This window comes from Thermobia domestica, chromosome 5 (assembly GCF_964235325.1).
Source record: "Thermobia domestica chromosome 5, izTheDome1.hap1.1, whole genome shotgun sequence".
Classification (NCBI taxonomy): Eukaryota; Metazoa; Arthropoda; class Insecta; order Zygentoma; family Lepismatidae; genus Thermobia; species Thermobia domestica.
The window spans coordinates 311,901,243-311,921,384 of record NC_137458.1 but is presented as its reverse complement, the minus strand read 5'-3'; the positions used below and the strand labels follow the sequence as shown (position 1 = coordinate 311,921,384).

The 20,142-nt window shown below is 38.8% G+C and overlaps 1 protein-coding gene and 6 non-coding genes across 8 annotated transcripts in view; 1 reads left to right on the top strand and 6 right to left on the bottom strand.

Moving 5' to 3' along the window:
• The window catches only part of LOC145684961 (putative ammonium transporter 1), a 174,935-nt gene that overhangs the window by 83,290 nt on the left and 71,503 nt on the right, over nt 1-20,142 (top strand). The window lies entirely within an intron of this gene.
• On the bottom strand, nt 15,978-16,049 carry TRNAQ-CUG (transfer RNA glutamine (anticodon CUG)). Its single transcript has one exon. It is a non-coding gene; the product is annotated as a tRNA-Gln (tRNA).
• Nucleotides 16,285-16,356, bottom strand: TRNAQ-CUG (transfer RNA glutamine (anticodon CUG)). Its single transcript has one exon. It is a non-coding gene; the product is annotated as a tRNA-Gln (tRNA).
• On the bottom strand, nt 16,585-16,656 carry TRNAQ-CUG (transfer RNA glutamine (anticodon CUG)). Its single transcript has one exon. It is a non-coding gene; the product is annotated as a tRNA-Gln (tRNA).
• On the bottom strand, nt 16,739-16,810 carry TRNAQ-CUG (transfer RNA glutamine (anticodon CUG)). Its single transcript has one exon. It is a non-coding gene; the product is annotated as a tRNA-Gln (tRNA).
• TRNAQ-CUG (transfer RNA glutamine (anticodon CUG)) lies at nt 17,477-17,548 on the bottom strand. The gene has a single exon. It is a non-coding gene; the product is annotated as a tRNA-Gln (tRNA).
• Nucleotides 17,777-17,848, bottom strand: TRNAQ-CUG (transfer RNA glutamine (anticodon CUG)). The gene has a single exon. It is a non-coding gene; the product is annotated as a tRNA-Gln (tRNA).

Sequence of the window (20,142 nt, the reverse complement as noted above, 5' to 3'; positions counted from 1 at the left end):
GCTGTACTACAAGCATTTGGTTTTGATTCACGTTTTATTGCTAATATTAAAAATTTATATCACAATGCAAAATCCCAGCTTCACATCAATGGTTACTTTAGCTCACCCATATCTATCAAGCGAGGTATCCGCCAAGGATGTCCATTGTCAATGTTGTTATTTGGCTTAGTTCTTGAACCTTTATTGCAAAATTTGTCCTGTTTTCCAGTCTCACATTTACATGATTTTCAAAATATTGTTTGTTTTGCTTTCGCTGATGATGTCTCAATCAGTTGTACCACTGTTGCTCAGGTAAACTATGTGCACCAGTGCTTAAATAGTTATTGTAATGCTAGTGGAGCAAGTATTAATGTCAATAAAACGAAGAGTTTAACCTTTAATAATTGGGCAACGGTCAATAAAGGGTTAACTATCTGTCATTCAGAAATTGTGACGAAATTAAAAATTTTAGGTGTTAATTTTACGAGTAATCTTGATCCAGACTCTGAGACAGTGTGGACGCCAATAATCAATAAAATCAGGACAGTTGTTCTCCAAAATCGTCATAGACAGCTGAATTTAATCCAGAGAGTCTGGTATGTGAATACTTATATATGTTCTCAATTATGGTATACAGCACAGGTATGGCCACTTCCGGACATCTGTGCCAAAAAAGTGCAATCGCTCATTGGCTGGTTTATTTGGTGCGGCTTTTTCTTCCGAGTTCCACAGGTAGTAATGGTGTTACCAGTAGACAATGGTGGCCTTGCTTTAATCAATGTACGACTCAAGTGTAAAATATTATTTTTATTACGTAGCTATAAATTGTATCATTTGGACCATAGTCATACACAACAATGGCTACAATGTTGGACGCCCACCTTACCTGCTCCAAATCCACCCAATGTTCATTTCCTTCAACACGCACCCTTATATGTATATAAATTCGTCCTAGCCTGGAGTTATCTGTCTAAACATGATGAGATAAGAGAAATCTGTTCTCGTGATTTTTATCTGTATTTTTTAAAAATGACCTTTACTCCAACTATGATACGAGTACAGCAGAACAATAATAGTTGTAACTGGAATCGCATATGGTTTAATATTCATAGAAAGTTTCTTCCGACTTGTGTACGTAGTTTATGGTATAGTGTTGTGCATGATATTCATGCTACTAATCAACGTTTGTTCGACATTCATCGCCTACCACATAATGCGTGTTCCCATTGTGGACACCCCGACACCATTATCCACAGATACACCTCTTGCCAGCTAGTAATGTCTGTGTGGTTAAAACTATGTGCTCTCCTTGCTATCGTATGTCGGACATCTCCCCACCATTTTACACCTGATATTATTACCTTACCTGATTACCATTGGTACCCTCCAACCCGCAATAATGCTGTTACTTGGCTAATAGGACACACCTTATACTATATTGATTCCAGTCGCAGTCACATAAGTGTCACGGATTATCATGAATTCTTAAAACGCACCAGATGGAAAACTTTTGGTATGGTACCTTTCCACAAGAATTTCGCAAACTTTTTGACTGCCTCATTTTAACATGATACGACTAGTGTAATATCTGTAAGATCATATTTGTAGTACCTCTAAATTTCTTATACTACTGTCAATATTTTACAAGTTCTTGTCTACCTTGATAAGCACAAAAAAAATGTAATATGATGATGTGATTTGTATTGTTCTTATAGCACTGTATATATTTCAACTTTCTACTTGTATTTACCGTCTATGTCTTATGTCTAAACGACCAATTTCTTTCAGGTATGTAAGTGACCTTGGGAAATAAAGATGTTTAAAAAAAAAAAAGTGAGCTAGCGCAGCATGCTAGTAAGGAAGATTGGTTTTGGCGTGGGTTCAAATCCTGACTAGGGACGATTATTTTTATTATTTTTTAAAAAAGTTTATAACACTTCTTTCGTTAAAAAAAAGATTTAAAATAATATTCAAAAAGTGATTTAACAATTTTTTTTTTATTTTCGTTAAAATAAGTTGTACTATACAGTTCCACAGATCCATAGCGAAGTTAGTAATAAAAATAGTAGTAGTAGAAACGGGTTACAATGCAATTCAGCATTCATTTGTTTCCGTGCGATGTTGCCAAACGTAACTCGCTTACAATGCTTTCTGGCTAGGCCTTAGTGTGTTTCGAAAATATGCTTGTGTTCGGGATGAAGTTCCAAGGTTAAGCATTGACTATAAGTTTTTGCTATTAATATACCTTCTAACAATATTGGCAGTGGACAAAAGTTGGACCGTGTTCAAGCTTTTTGCTCCTAATTTAGTTATTTTACTTTATTATTTAACGAATATATTGAAAATATCTTTGTCAGCAAGCACGTATGCAGGAATTTATTTCGGGAGGGGTCCAAAGTTATCTGGGGGTCCGACTTCAATATTAGGATAAATTATAATATTTTTTTAAAAAAAAATAACCCCCCAAATTAGGTTAAATTTACAGAAAAGTTGGGATTTCAGAGGGGGTCTGGACCCCCTGAACCCACCCCTAAATGTGTCCTTGTTTTTCAGTAATGTTTCCTCATTTTGAAACCCTCAGAAACTTCGAATATATAAAGGAAAACGAGTTATTTTCGATAAAGTATCACTTCAAGGAGACGCGATATTTTTTATTGCACATGGTGGTACCCCAACTTAACAAGGGCAAGAATTCCTTTACTTTGGTTCTCTGCAATTGCGCTGTATCGAAAGGTTAGGTTTGTAATATATACTCCTAAGAACAAACGTGTTTGCCAGAGAACCGTGATACTGAACAGAGCTCCACAGAAATGCATGCTGAACTTTCGTTATAGCTACCCTTTGGTGTTTTTTGCCCTCAAGGTCAATCGAGTGATGATTCAGTTCAGTCCCTGTTCTTAAGCTGTGTTGGTATTACTTCGAATAGTTTTGACGTGTGTTTTCCAACCACCATATCAACAGACAATCAGGGAAAATCATAGCATACAATACATTTAAGCAAGTATATATGTCGCGAAATTATTTCACACATTATCCAAAGACACTTAATATATGAATCCATACATTTATTTATATAGGTAAAGCAAAGAGTGGAAATTACCTATCGAAAGAATAAATTAACAGCACGATCATAATGAAAAGCATGCCTCGTAATATAACAGACTTCTTTCGCGTAAGAAATCGAAACTCAGTTGGTCAGAGCAACTAGTCTGTACGAATTAGGTTGTTAGTTGGAGCCTAATACGAGTAAGAGTTTTTTTTTACTATTGTTTTTCTCTTTTTTTATGTGAGGAAAAATCAAATTGTAACATCGCGATATCAAATGTATTTGGTTAGGTAACTTTGTCTTAGCTAAACTTTAAATATCAGTAACTGTCGAAATTATTTTACTAACCCATCAGTTACTGAACATTTCAAACACCAGTCGCATAACATGAAGGTTAACCTCACGTCCGCAGCCCTTAGTTATGCGTCCATACTTTCATGGCCGGACCTTGGGCGGGGCAAGAGTCAGAGGGACGCCAAAACGAGCCTCAAAAAGTAAATTTTATAATGTGTTTCCTACTGACTTTTTTGGTTTATATTCTTGTAAAGTAGCGGCAATTACATAATCTTTTTTTCATTTCACCATGGAAGAAGAGTTTCATAGCACTAAGGGGACTGTATCGACAAATTGAGAGATGGCATGTAGAATAAAGAGTGGAGGGGGAGTAAGTATTATTTGTTTCTTTGCTTGAGTTTAGCGTTCCACAGTTATGCCTTAATGGCCAAAGGAGATGTGGATACTGATTATAGTGAAATCCGAACCACGTTTATCGTTCAACAGTAACCCACCGGGAATTGGACCCGGGACCACAGAAGGCAGGCATGCTAGCCACTAGACCAAGCTGGAGGGGGGGGGCGTTGTTCGTATTGTTTATAGCAGGCCATATTTTTTGTGAAGTTTTCCTAGGTAATGAATGTCTTTTTGAAAAAATGGGTTTAAACTATTAAAAACACTAGGATAAAATGTAAAATATAGGCTAATACTAGGGGGGAGGGCGCCATAAAGTCACTTTGCCCAGGTGAAAATTTGGCCTGGTCCGTCCCTGCGTACTTTCTATATATTTTTTGACTTTGCAACTTGTGCGGTCCCCACGCCACAGGGTTGTGGGGGTGCCATTTACGCCAATAATAATAATAATAATTATTATTATATGAATATCTTTGGAGAGACGAAATTATGTGACACGAATCATTACATGTAGAGCTTTAAGATGAGTGGTCAAAGGGGAAGGAAAAAAAAAAAGAATTTTTCTCTCTGACTCTCTAACGTAAAGATTATGTGCTGAAGGTAAGAAGCGTCATCAATCTAAAATTGGTTGCTTTTACGTAGAATATCAGCTACTTCAGTTCTCCTCCTCTGGGCTACTTACCTCGTGGGGTAAATTCAAAACAATTTCAATTCAAGACAAATACACTGTAAAACTTTTCCGTAATGAAACATCTACTGAAAATTAAACATTTAATAGGGAAATCTGGTATCAAAGTGTCCAAACAAGTAGATAGAAGACTATTTAATGATAAACATTGTGAAACTTTATAAAAATCTCCAAATTAGAATTAGCTTTTACTGGGAAACATTCATTATGCACCAGCGAGCATATTGTGAGCAGTGAGCACAGGGAAAATAATTACGTAACTGTTTACAAACAAAACTTAGGGACACTAATGCAAGTGCGACAATATATATATATTTTTTTTGGTATCGTCATGAGTTTTACACATATGTTACAATTTGATTCTTTCCCACATAAAAAATAAATAAAATAACCACAGTAATAAAAATGACAGTTGCACCTCTGTGGGGATTCGAACCAGCTACCTTCGGCATACAAACTCGTTGTTTTAACTAACTGAGCTATTTGTTTTCTTACGCAAATTGAACATGTTATACGGTAAAGATGATTTTTCATTACGATCGTGCTACCAATTCGTCCTTTTCCATAGGCAATTTCCACTATATGCTCTATCTATACGTTAATACTTAGTATAGATTCATATATTTGGAGTTTGCAGATAATGCACGTAATAAGACATATTAGAAATGTTTCGTTAAAAGTTTCGTTTGTAGAATTAATCCACATTTCTCTCAATGACATAGATGTCGCTGCTTCGTGTTGAACTGCAGAATTCCCTCGCGTTCTTGAAAATTTCCCACTTTAGCAGAGTTGGTAATTCCCGTAATTTCAGTCGATTTAATGTTTTTCGCTTCTAATTTATTTATTTTAAGCTAATATCTAACACAAATATTTAAAACGGGCTTGTTATTAACGCTTCCTGCTGGGGAAACTTTCCGAAATTTCGAACATATAAAGAAAACGGAGATATTTTCAAAAAACTTCAAAATAAAGAGACGCGTCATTTATTTTGCTCATGGTAGTACATTGGTACAAAGTCAATGTATAGTAGGGGAAATTAAAAAAAAATGCATATCAATTATAGCGGGCGTCCATACAATAAGTAGTTGAGGTAATGTGCAAAGAGTTTTTTCTTTCTTGGTGGTGGGAATTTACCATATCGTGAACACAGGAAATCCTTGTATGTGTGATGTGCTTGAGGTAACCTAGGCGACAGAATAAATTCTATAGTGTTAGCAGATAGCCAAACAACAGAATTTTGCTTCTCTGTAGGAAAAAATCTAAAATCAGGAAACAAGATCATTTGAACAGTAATGCAATCCATGCTTATTTTACACAAGTACTGGACCATTTCACGATAAGTTTTCCAAACGGAGAGCGATTCGTTGCAGGTAGTGAGACGATGTTCCAAAGTATCAACTTTCCCACAAATATGACATTGGTTGTCATCTGTAATTTGAAGATGATGCCGTTTAGCCTTAGTATCTATTATGTTATTAACAGATCTGTACCATAACGAACGAGCTGAGGTGGACACAAAATTACACGAAATGTTCCTCCAAATACGTTGCCAATTCGCAGATGGGAATTTGGAAATTATATGATGACGTTCGCTGGCTTGTTCGTGTAGAAACAATTTATAGAGAAGTTTTACTGTTTGAGGTAAGTTTTGCAGGCCACTCACAGTCAAATAAAAATAATTACATATGACATCTTTAAAATACCATAAATCGGTAGGAATCATAGATAAGTTCACTGGTAGTAATCCATCATTAGTAGCTACGAGAGACGAAAGGAGCGTAGTACTGAGGTGATCTCCAATACCTTGAATGTTTTGGAACCCTCGGTGAGAAAATAAGGCTTTCGTTTTGCTGGCAACATGTAGAAGGTTTAGTCCCCCGACACTATATGGTAGACATGGAATTGGATAGCGTACTCGAAAAATCATACCTGTCCACACAAACCAGTTAGCAATGCTGGTGAACTTCTGAATGTAAGGTGTAGGCATAGGCAGAATTTGACAGATGTACCACAACTTGGAAAAGGCATATGTATTTACAAAATAGACCCTAGATATCAACGAGAGGTTACGAGATCTATGCTGATGTAAAACAGATCTTATCTTCAGAAAAACATCGTCAAAATTTTTCGCTATACTCTCATGCAAGTTACAGGAAAAATAAATGCCAAGTACTTTCATATTCTTCACTACTTGAGGAAAATTTATAAATGCAGTTGTAGAACCATTTCCTAACGGCAGGAGGTTCGTTTTCAGTCTATTAAGAACTGCTCCTGACTGTTCAGAGTACTCTTGAACGCAGTCTTTAACTATTGCTAAATCCTGTGGATCACGAAGGAAAACATGCACGTCATCAGCAAAACTATAGACCTTGACAGGAACATTACAAATATTAAGGCCTTGGAAACGCTCGGCAATTCTGTATAGTAGGGGACAGATAGAAATGACAAAAAGAGTCATGCTTAATGGACATCCTTGCCTGACGCTGCGTTTGAGTTGAAAAGGTGTAGTAAGGAACCCATTGATTTTTAATTTTGATTGCGCATCATCATACAGGACGCGAATCCAACGAACAAATAAGTCTCCAACGTTCATATGCTTCATTAGTGACCACAAATAATTGTGATCTACACGATCAAAGGCTTGGTTAAAATCTAAGGCAAGCAAGGCATGACTAGTAGTGTGAGTCTGAAAATTTGCGATAACATCTCGAATAGTTTGAAGTACGTGGTATATTTTCTTCACACCTACTCTTGCATATTGAAATGGTCCAGCGAGAATATCAATATAGAGTCTGAGTCTATTGTTCAAACAACGGGCAAGTAACTTGTAATCACAATTGAGGAGAGTGATAGGGCGATAATGATTAACACTTGTGGGATGTGCTTGCTTAGGTATAAATACTGTAACACCTGGGCTACGATACAGTCGCTGTGGGTTAGTACTGAAATACTCGTTAACGATACAGGTCAGTATTTCACCAATGAGAGGGAAAAACTTGACATACCATTCTGCAGAGATTCCATCGAGCCCTGGAGATTTACCTTTGGGAGCTGCAAGGACAGCGTGCTGTACCTCTTCATTACTAAAAGGGCGAACAAGAGATTGCTGTGCAGCATCATCAAGAAGAGCAGAGGGTGGTGTAGAAAATTCCTCAGACGTTGGAGTAATGTTAGCCATACCATAAAGTTTGGAGTAGTGCAACCAAAACACATGTTTAATGGAAGCAGCATCCTGATGAAGATGTCCTTCGTCATCTGTGATTCGATGGATCCATTTTCCTTGGCCTCGTTTGATTTCTTTGAGAATATGATGTAATGATGGCTCTTCGTCAGCATCTATTATTGGAACCTTGCTTCTGACCTTGATACCTGCTATACGGCGGCGATGCAAATTGAGAAGCAAGGCTTGATAACGCTTAACCTGAGAGAACATAGTGAAGTCAGAAAAAGCAGCACATCGAGCTTCGCGCAAACACCTGGTATAAAAGTAAAGCAGATTACGAAGATCTCTGGACTTTTCAGCTGAGTACCACCGACAGAAACTTGCAAATCGTGGCTTGAAATAAGCATGACACCAATCACTAACAGTAGGAAAGAATTGACGTGATCAGAAAAGGAGGTGGGGGCAATTTCAAGTTGCTTAATGCAGGGCACCAATACGGGAGATACATATATGCGGTCAAGGCGTGACGCACTCTGGTGTGAAAAGTAGGTGTAATCCCGTGCTTGCGGCTTCAGACAGATCTATGTGTCTCGTAAATGAAGTCCAGTCACTAATTCCTGGAGAGCATGACAGTAGTTAAATCCCGGCGTTTGATCTTCAGGCCTTAAAACGCAATTGTAATCTCCCGCCAAAATTAACCTTTCAACATTGGATCCAAGCGACAGAGCAACGTCCTGGGAAAAGAAGGTATTTCGCCTGGTTCGAGCTTGTGAACCACTCGGAGAATAAAGATTGACAAGATTGATATCGCCTAGGTTACCACGTATGATTCGAGGGGACGGATGGAACACAGGAGAAGAGAAACTTGTTGAATCGCGAAAAACAATCGCTGTACCAGTGCCACTATTGTCAAAATTATTTTCTACAGTATAGGTTGGACCGAGATTCAGTTCAAAAAGCCCAACTTCTTGTAAAAGAGCAACATCAATACCCTCTACATGCAAAAAGTCACGTAGTGCAGATTGTTTGGCAGAACTTTGCAAGTTATTAATGTTAATCGTAGCAATTTTAAGCATCATCACACTAGAAAGCACATAACACCACCAATACAAAAGAAAGAGCGAAGAAAATAAAGATAAGAGCATAATTAAAAACAAGTAAAACTGTGAAGGGAAGCATAGAACATCGGAATGACATATAAGTCAATCTAACGCAGTATAGGAGATACTAACTGATCGTAACATAAGTGATCTGGAGCCATTGACACATAACGCATGCACCAACCATGATATCATGACATAGTATCAATATTTGTAGATACAATAGATGTGGTCGGGTCATTTTCACACTTCTTAAACAGTTTTTGACTCAGTTCATTACGTTTGGAACGCTTGCGGCGATTTCGATTTTCGTCACTAATTGCATTGAAGTCCGTGATAGGAGAAGCACCCTGCATCTCACTAGGCGGGGATGGGGTGGATGGTGCACGAAGCATATCCTCAGACGAACCACAATTGTCCTGGGAACCAGAAGTACTGCACTCGTTACGATGAACGAACGTAGAAGCCGACGTAATCGATGAGAAGTCATGTTCTCCAGAAACTGGTTCAACATCCGTAACACAATTAGACAAGTGGGCATCAGATGTAATTGGTAACTGCTGTGGGGCTTCTGTTTTTTCAGTGGAAGGATTAGGACACGCACGTACAGGCAATTCTGAAGAGACACTAGTAGCATTATTCGGATCACAGGAAACATTCGTAGTTGGTAGTTCTGGAAATTGAGTTGCATCTACTGTAGGCACACTTGGGTCAGATGAGCATCATACACTGATGGTGGGTTTGTTCCAAGGGCGGGAAGTAATGGGCAAACTGTCAAATTTAGGCATGAGACGATCTGCAGAATTATTAGTGCGAAGTGTAGGGGCAACCTTAGCTGCATAACTGTTGGGATCACTGGGAACTCTAAGGGGGCAATTAGAATACATATGTGCCCCATTGCACCTAAGGCATGTACGGGTCTGATTGAGGTACGTAACACAAAACTTTTGTCCTTGGATTACAACAAACGATGGAATAGGTCGTTTCACTTCCATTCGTATCAATTTACGCCCGGTTCGTATAGGGTAAACATGATCAGCAGAATAAAGTTCATCTGAAATTTTAGAAATAACACCATAGTCCCCAAGAACTCTTCTAATTTCAGCATCATCAAGTTCCATTGGCGTACAAAGCAACTTAACGGTTACAATTTGCACATCGGCCAACAAAACTGGTACTGGATGATTCCCATCTGTATCACTATAGTGCACAGTTCCGTCAGAAGTACGCAAAACTGATTCACAAAGCTCTTCGGTACGAAGTTTCACATATAACAATTTGCGATAAACATCCATTTCGATACTTAATACATCATCAACAGTAAACTTGAAGTTATCACGGAGCCACTGATGCAAACTCAAGGTGCTTGGTCGCTGCGAAACACCACCAAAATCATATTTTAGAGTATTTACCCTTTTTAATGACATGGTTCATTCAACTAATTCACTCACAAAAAGAACACAGAAAAAAATAAAAAAAACAACAGCAAACCTGATTGCTAAAGAAGGCAGCGGTGAAAGTAAACACGTCAGAGCTTGTTGCACAGAGCGAAGACACGTCTACTCACTTCAACAAGCAAACACAGTATGTTGATGTTTGTCTGTATGAAATGCTGTGATCAATGCATAGGTTTGTGTGTATAAAATATCTATTGAAAAAAAGGAAGTACAAGGTCCCACCGAGATTTCAATCGGATCGCTGGATTCAGAGTCCAGAGTGCTAACCATTACACCATGGGACCAGTTTATGTTTGTCTGTATGAAATGCTGTGATCAATGCATAGGTTTGTGTGTATAAAATATCTATTGAAAAAAGGAAGTACAAGGTCCCACCGAGATTTGAACTCGGATCGCTGGATTCAGAGTCCAGAGTGCTAACCATTACCCCATTTTTTTAACTAACTTTTTTTTCGCCTTAACCACTTTTTTTATTGTTCTTTAAGGATTACAGAGTAATTACATATGAAATACAATATATTATAACAGCAGGAGTATTAAATGATTACAGGATGAATATACAAATAATGTTTATAGCATTTATACAGTAGAGAAGTGTCACACAGATATCGACAAATAGTATACAAGAGTGCTAAAATCATGATTTGATGGAGAGAAGTAGAATTTTACCATGCTATTTTTGAACTTCAAATATATTCAGAAAGTACAATGTCCAGGTAGTTCGCAAATAGCTTTTTCTTTCTAGCGGGCGGAAAGTGTCTGTATTGAGTGCACAAGAAATCTTGATAGTCTGTTACAAAGCGTAGTTTTGAGGATTGTAGTATGTATTCAATCGTATGAGCTGCTAACCAGGTAATTGAATTGAGTTTAGTGGTTGGATGAAAGTGAAAGTCCGGTAGAACGAATATGCGAACCGTGGTAAGAGTAGGAACTGTACGGCAGATTTTGCTGGCAGCTGTTTGGAATTTGAGCCAGATTGTCGCTGCAGATCCACATTGAATTAAGCGATGCACAATATCATCTTCATTACCACATGTGACACAACTAGTAGTGTCACTAAATTTGAGACGGTGCTTTTTGGCATTCGTGGGGAGAAGCTCATTGACAACAGTGTACCAAGTCGATTGAACAGATCGTGGAATGTGACGAGCAAACACATTGCCCCAAATCTGGGACCAATTGTTGTTTGGATGTTTCAGTTCCATACGAGGAGGCTCAAGGTTCAGCTGGTTGAGGAGCAGGATATAAAAGCACTTCACTGAAGTTATTGATGCTTGTTGTTCAGCACTCATATAAATATAATCAGCAACCACGTCTCTGAAATACCAGTAGCAACAAGGGATTGAATTAATATGGAGAGGCAAGTTTTTACCTATACGTTCGATACAATCAGCTAAGATACCATGGCTGACCCAATTTACATTGTGTTGAATATTTTCAAATGATCGAAACTTGAATAAAGCAGTAGCTTTACATTCAATATGAACAAGACCCAAACCTCCATTTCCGGTGGGTAGACAGGTATATGGGTGTTTGACTCTGAAGACGTGACCGAGCCAAAGAAACCAATTCCTAACACTGGTAAGACGTTTCGCAATGTGGGAGGGCATAGGTAGGATCTGGGCTAGATACCATAGTTTGGAAAATGCGAAGACATTTAGAAAATACACTCTGGACCGTAAGCTGAGTTGACGGGATCTGTGAAGTGGGAGAACATGTCGCACAGTATTAACTAACTGGTTGTAATTTAACTGTATGGTTTCAGCAAGCAGAGGCGTGAAGGTTATCCCAAGGATTTTTAATTGGTCGACCGTTCGTATTTGTGTGATAAAAGAGTTCTGTACAAGTGGCAGTATTTTAGTCTTTGCACGATTTACCAGAGTGCCAGACATATTCACATAATCTTCAATGCATGCTTCTACAGAATGAAGATCCTCTTGGTCACGTAAGAACACCGTCACATCATCCGCATAACTGCAAACTTTTAATCCATTATTATGAAAAGAAATCCCTTGTATATGTGCTGCAATGTGCCAGAGTAGAGGACTAAGGGAAATAATAAAAAGGGTCATGCTCAGAGGACAGCCTTGTCGGACACTGCGTTTGATTTTTATGGGCTCACTCAAAAATCCGTTTATTTTAAGTTTTGTTTGTGCTTCATCATAGAGTACACGGATCCATCTGATGAATTTCTCCCCTATGCCAAACTTTTGTAGAAGCGCCCATAAATAGGCATGATTTACTCTATCAAATGCCTGATGGAAATCAATAGATAAAACCGCAGGAGTGCTAGAGGAAGATTGGCAACTAGCAATTACATCCCGAATCGTTTGCAGAAGATGATAGATTTTCCTATCTCCTACACTTGCAAATTGGTATGGCCCTGCCAAGGATTGCAAATATGGTTGTAGTCTGTTATTCAAGCAGCGGGCCAGAAATTTATAGTCAGAGTTCATTAGTGTGATGGGTCGGTAATCAGTAACTAAAGTCGCAGTATTTACTTTGGGAATAAGGACTGTCACTCCTGGAGATTTATACTTTTGCACAGGCGCATCACTGAAATATTCATTGACTATGTCTGTTAATGTGTCTCCTATCAAAGGGAAGAAGCGTTGGTACCATTCTGCTGGAAGTCCATCTAGACCAGGAGATTTGTTAGAAGGGGCATTCATCACAGCAGATTCTACCTCTTCTTTCGAAATCGGGGTGTCCATCGCTCTAGCTGAATCATAATCGAGCACTGGAGAAAGGTTGTGGAAAATCTGTTGTTGGGTGTTTGCTTCGCCGCAGTCACCAAATAGGGAACTATAGTAGGTGTAAAACGCTGTTTTGATTTCAGGGAAAGAGGAAAATGTGTTCCCTTCGTCATCTTGAATGCGTGCTACTAATTTACTCGCACCACGCTTATACTCCTGTATAACATGATGTAGTGATGGCTCTTCTTCGACGTCGAATATAGGAGATTTACTTCCGATAAGTGCACCTTTCATTCTGTTTCTGGTCATGGTTAAAAGTTTTGCTTTAAATTTATTAACAGTACATAGAAGCGTACGATCAGAAAGTGCTGAATGTTGAGCATCACATAAACATCTGTAATAAAAATTGTACAGGTTACGATCATCTCGACTCTTCTCTGACGAATACCATCTGGAAAAACTAGAAACACGAGGTTTCAGATATTGATGCCACCATTCGCTGAGCGTTCGAAAATGTCGTCGTTGTGTCACCCAATAGTGCCATTTAGCTGTAAAAGCTTCACAGTAATTAGTGTCAGTGAGAAGGGAAGTGTTGAAGTGCCAGTATCCTCTACCACGTTCAATTTTGACATCAGGAATTTTCAAAGATATGGCGTATGCGTGATGATCAGAAAAGATGGTAGGAGTTACTTCTACGTCTATAATCTTTTTAGCTAGGCTGGGAGACAAATAGATACGGTCAATTCTTGAAGCGGAATTATTCCGAACGTAAGTATATCCACGTTCATGTGGACGTTTCAATGGCCAGCTGTCTTGTAAGTGAAACCGTTTAACCAGTTCATTTAAGGTAGGACAGTAGTTAAAACCAGGAGATTGGTCTTCAGGACGGAGTACTGCGTTGAAATCTCCAGCCAGTAAAAAATGGTCAGTGTTTGAGGAGAAGGCAGATGGAACATCATGTACATAAAATTCATTCCTTTCTACACGATGTTGTGATCCGGATGGTGAATACAGATTTACGAGCTTTATGCTTCCTAACGTGCCAGTCATTATTCTGCCGGTTGGGTGAAATATTTCAGGTGTGAAGTTTACGTCACTCTTGACCACTATTGCAGTACCTGTGCCATTTGTGGTGTAATTATTATAAACTGTATAAGCTGCACCGAGATTTAGCCTTTCTAAGCCAACTTCCTGTAATAGCGCGACATCTATATGCGACTGAATTAGAAAATCACGTAACGAAAATGCTTTGGTAGGTGACTGCAGGTTGTTAATATTGATAGTTGCTATTTTAATAGACATGATGATGAAAAAGAAAAACATTGTAGAAAAATGTAAATCGGTTTGTAAGGACATCATATTTTACACAAGCTATCGAAATCAAGAAGAATCGATATGCTGAATAGAAATATCCTACAAACTGCACTATTACTGGAAACGGAAATGTCATACAACGTTCAATGTTGTCAAGAAATTGACAAACAGGAAACAGACACGAAGCGTATACTGTACACAACTAACCTAAGGTTAGAGTACTTACTTTTTATCGGAGGAACATGTAGAAACGCTATGTTCAGACTGTTGATCAGTTCTCTGAGAGAGGGCTTTACTCAGTTCTTGTCGTTTGGTGCGTTTACGTTTAGTATGGTCGGGGGAACTGGGTGCACTTCTTACTGTTTCCGTGGAGACGGGTAGTCCTGCACTTGACCATCTGCTGGAAGACTGAGAACGGGGGAAGACAGAGACGAAGCACTGAGAGTTCCTAAGATTGGTTGAATGGGGGTTGCACTTTCATCGGTAATCATGGTACTGGAATCATCTTCTGGACAAGGGGGAAAGGAAGTAACCATATTTGAAGGGGTGCCAAGTGGAGAGGGAGTTAAACGTTGAGGTTGCGGTTTTGCCTCCGGAATATCACCTGGTTGTTTGTTCAGAGAGGGGCGCTCATCAGCCTCATTATCACATGAAAAGGTTTTGTCCCGATCAGCAGCACATTGAGACATGAGGGGTGGAAAATCACTGGTATTGTTGATATCAAATGACACAGGGGTTACGGTATTATGCTCACTAACATGGGAAACACAACTTTCGGACACTGAAACCTTTGGAGACACTGCAGGTAAACTTGCTTCACTTCCTCGTGGCAGAATAGGTGGGGCAAGGTTGGAAAATTTCGGAACAAAATCCGGCGGTGATGTCAAATTGGAGGGCTTTGGAACAGATACTCGTCCAGCATAACTCAAGGTACCAGAAACAGCCTGTGGGGGAGGACGGAGTGGACATGCGGAGTGTAGATGTTGGAGAGAATTGCAGCGCAAGCATGTCTTTTGTTGACCGGGATAGGTAACACAATATCTACTGTTCTGAATACTTATGAACGAAGGAATGGCATGTTTCAGTTCCATTTTGATCAACTTAGTACCAGTTCGTATAGGGTAGACATGGTCGGCTGAATAAAGTTCATCCTGTATAGTATATATCTTGCCGTATTTCTCAAAGACATCCCTGACTTCATTATGTGACAACTCCAAGGGAGTAACATGCAGTTTCACTGTTAGAATGCTAACATTTGCCCAAGTTACTTTTATGTCATATGAACTTTGTGAATCGCGAAACTTTACAACACCATTTGTATCACGAAGGATTTTTTCACATAAATGTAAAGAGACCAATTTGACAAAAATACATTTACGATACATGTCCATTTCGATACTCAACACTTGATCAACAGTAAAGGCGAAGGTGGTATGCAACCACTCATGAATTACAAGAGACGTAGGGCGTTCAGAGACAGGGCCAAAATCAAACTTCAGAGTGTTTACTCGTTTGAGAGTTGACATCTTTAAATGGAGCACAGTATTCAAAAGGAAGAAAACGAAAACTTAAGAAAAGCAAAAAAAAAAAACTCTTGAAAAAAATTAATAGACACTTCACTATATCAAACAATGGGAAAACAAACACTAACACGTAGAAAGCGAGGTATTTGACAACCAAGCACTACGAAGTGAATCAATCACAGAGAGCGCGCAGCACACGTCCACACACTCCAGCAACCAAACACGTTATGCACCATGGGACCAGTTGATGTTTGTCTGTATGAAATGCTGTGATCAATGTTTAGTTTTGTGTGAATAAAATATCTATTGAAAAAAGGAAGTACAAGGTCCCACCGAGATTTGAACTCGGATCGCTGGATTCAGAGTCCAGAGTGCTAACCATTACACCATGGGACCAGTTGATGTGTGTCTGTATGAAATGCTGTGATCAATGCATAGGTTTGTGTGTATAAAATACCTATTGAAAAAAGGAAGTACAAGGTCCCACCGAGATTTCAATCGGATCGCTGGATTCAGAGTCCAGAGTGCTAACCATTACACCATGGGACCAGTTTATGTTTGTCTGTATGAAATGCTGTGATCAATGCATAGGTTTGTGTGTATAAAATATCTATTGAAAAAAGGAAGTACAAGGTCCCACCGAGATTTGAACTCGGATCGCTGGATTCAGAGTCCAGAGTGCTAACCATTACACCATCGGACAAGTTTATGTTTGTTTGTATGAAATGCTGTGATCAATGCATAGGTTTGTGTGTATAAAATATCTATTGAAAAAAGGAAGTACAAGGTTCCACCGAGATTTGAACTCGGATCGCTGGATTCAGAGTCCAGAGTGCTAACCATTACACCAGCTGATGTTTGTCTGTATGAAATGCTGTGATCAATGTTTAGTTTTGTGTGAATAAAATATCTATTGAAAAAAGGAAGTACAAGGTCCCACCGAGATTTGAACTCGGATCGCTAGATTCAGAGTCCAGAGTGCTAACCATTACACCATATGACCAGTTGATGTTTGTCTGTATGAAATGCTGTGATCAATGCATAGGTTTGTGTGTATAAAATATCTATTGAAAAAAGGAGGTACAAGGTCCCACCGAGATTTGAACTCGGATCGCTGGATTCAGAGTCCAGAGTGCTAACCATTACACCATGGGACCAGTTTATGTTTGTTTGTATGAAATGCTGTGATCAATGCATAGGTTCGTGTGTATAAAATATCTATTGAAAAAAGGAAGTACAAGGTCCCACCGAGATTTGAACTCGGATCGCTGGATTCAGAGTCCAGAGTGCTAACCATTACACCAGCTGATGTTTGTCTGTATGAAATGCTGTGATCAATGTTTAGTTTTGTGTGAATAAAATATCTATTGAAAAAAGGAAGTAGAAGGTCCCACCGAGATTTGAACTCGGATCGCTGGATTCAGAGTCCAGAGTGCTAACCATTACACCAGCTGATGTTTGTCTGTATGAAATGCTGTGATCAATGCATAGGTTTGTGTGTATAAAATATCTATTGAAAAAAGGAAGTACAAGATCCCACCGAGATTTGAACTCGGATCGCTGGATTTAGAGTCCAGATTGCTAACCATTACACCAGCTGATGTTTGTCTGTATGAAATGCTGTGATCAATGTTTAGTTTTGTGTGAATAAAATATCTATTGAAAAAAGGAAGTACAAGGTCCCAGCGAGATTTGAACTCGGATCGCTGGATTCAGAGTCCAGAGTGCTAACCATTACACCAGCTGATGTTTGTCTGTATGAAATGCTGTGATCAATGTTTAGTTTCGTGTGAATAAAATATCTATTGAAAAAAGGAAGTACAAGGTCCCACCGAGATTTGAACTCGGATCGCTGGATTCAGAGTCCAGAGTGCTAACCATTACACCATGGGACCAGTTGATGTTTGTTTGCATGAAATGCTGTGATCAATGCATAGGTTTGTGTGTATAAAATATCTATTGAAAAAAGGAAGTACAAGGTCCCACCGAGATTTGAACTCGGATCGCTGGATTCAGAGTCCAGAGTGCTAACCATTACACCAGCTGATGTTTCTCTGTATGAAATGCTGTGATCAATGTTTAGTTTTGTGTGTATAAAATATCTATTGAAAAAAGGAAGTACAAGGTCCCACCGAGATTTGAACTCGGATCGCTGGATTCAGAGTCCAGAGTGCTAACCATTACATCATGGGACCAGTTGATGTTTGTCTGTATGAAATGCTGTGATCAATGCATAGGTTTGTGTGTATAAAATATCTATTGGAAAAAGGAAGTACAAGGTCCCACCGAGATTTCAATCGGATCGCTGGATTCAGAGTCCAGAGTGCTAACCATTACACCATGGGACCAGTTTATGTTTGTCTGTATGAAATGCTGTGATCAATGCATAGGTTTGTGTGTATAAAATATCTATTGAAAAAAGGAAGTACAAGGTCCCACCGAGATTTGAACTCGGATCGCTGGATTCAGAGTCCAGAGTGCTAACCATTTTTTTTATCACTTTTTATTTTTACTAATTGACGTTACATATTGTATCAAAATACAAAAATAAAGTTACATATTGGTACACACTTTGTACATTGGTACAAAGTCAATGTATAGTAGGGAAAATTAAAAAAAAATTACATGTCAATTAAAGCGGGCGTCCATACAATAAGTAGTTGAGGTAATGTGCAAAGAGTTTTTTCTTTCTTGGTGGTGGGAATTTACCATATCGTGAACACAGGAAATCCTTGTATGTGTGATGTGCTTGAGGTAACCTAGGCGACAGAATAAATTCTATAGTACTAGCCGATAGCCAAACAACAGAATTTTGCTTCTCTGTAGGAAAAAATCTAAAATCAGGAAACAAGATCATTTGAACAGTAATGCAATCCATGCTTATTTTACACAAGTACTGAACCATTTCACGATAAGTTTTCCAAACGGAGAGCGATTCGTTGCAGGTAGTGAGACGATGTTCCAAAGTATCAACTTTCCCACAAATATGACATTGGTTGTCATCTGTAATTTGAAGGTGATGCCGTTTAGCCTTAGTGTCTATTATGTTATTAACAGATCTGTACCATAACGAACGAGCTGAGGTGGACACAAAATTACATGAAATATTCCTCCAAATACGTTGCCAATTCGCAGATGGGAATTTGGAAATTATATGATGACGTTCGCTGGCTTGTTCGTGTAGAAACAATTTATAGAGAAGTTTTACTGTTTGAGGTAAGTTTTGCAGGCCACTCACAGACAAATAAAAATAATTACATATGACATCTTTAAAATACCATAAATCGGTAGGAATCATAGATAAGTTCACTGGTAGTAATCCATCATGAGTAGCTACGAGAGACGAAAGGAGCGTAGTACTGAGGTGATCAATACCTTGAATGTTTTGGAATCCCCGGTGAGAAAATAAGGCTTTCGTTTTGCTTGCAACATGTAGAAGGTTTAGTCCCCCGGCACTATATGGTAGACATGGAATTGGATAGCGTACTCGAAAAATCATACCTGTCCACACAAACCAGTTAGCAATGCTGGTGAACTTCTGAATGTAAGGTGTAGGCATAGGCAGAATTTGACAGATGTACCACAACTTGGAAAAGGCATATGTATTTACAAAGTAGACTCGAGATATCAACGAGAGGTTACGAGATCTATGCTGATGTAAAACAGATCTTATCTTCAGAAAAACATCGTCAAAATTTTTCGCTATACTCTCATGCAAGTTACAGGAAAAATAAATGCCAAGTACTTTCATATTCTTCACTACTTGAGGAAAATTTATAAATGCAGTTGTAGAACCATTTCCTAACGGCAGGAGGTTCGTTTTCAGTCTATTAAGAACTGCTCCTGACTGTTCAGAGTACTCTTGAACGCAGTCTTCAACTATTGCTAAATCCTGTGGATCACGAAGGAAAACATGCACATCATCAGCAAAACTATACACCTTGACAGGAACATTACAAATATTAAGGCCTTGGATACGCTCGGCAATTCTGTATAGTAGGGGACAGATAGAAATGACAAAAAGAGTCATGCTTAATGGACATCCTTGCCTGACGCTGCGTTTGAGTTGAAAAGGTGTAGTAAGGAACCCATTGATTTTTAATTTTGATTGCGCATCATCATACAGGACGCGAATCCAACGAACAAATAAGTCTCCAACGTTCATATGCTTCATTAGGGACCACAAATAATTGTGATCTACACGATCAAAGGCTTGGTTAAAATCTAAGGCAAGCAAGGCATGACTAGTAGTGTGAGTCTGAAAATTTGCGATAACATCTCGAATAGTTTGAAGTACGTGGTATATTTTCTTCACACCTACTCTTGCATATTGAAATGGTCCAGCAAAAATATCAATATAGAGTCTGAGTCTGTTGTTCAAACAACGGGCAAGTAACTTGTAATCACAATTGAGGAGAGTGATAGGGCGATAATGATTAACACTTGTGGGATGTGCTTGCTTAGGTATAAATACTGTAACACCTGGGCT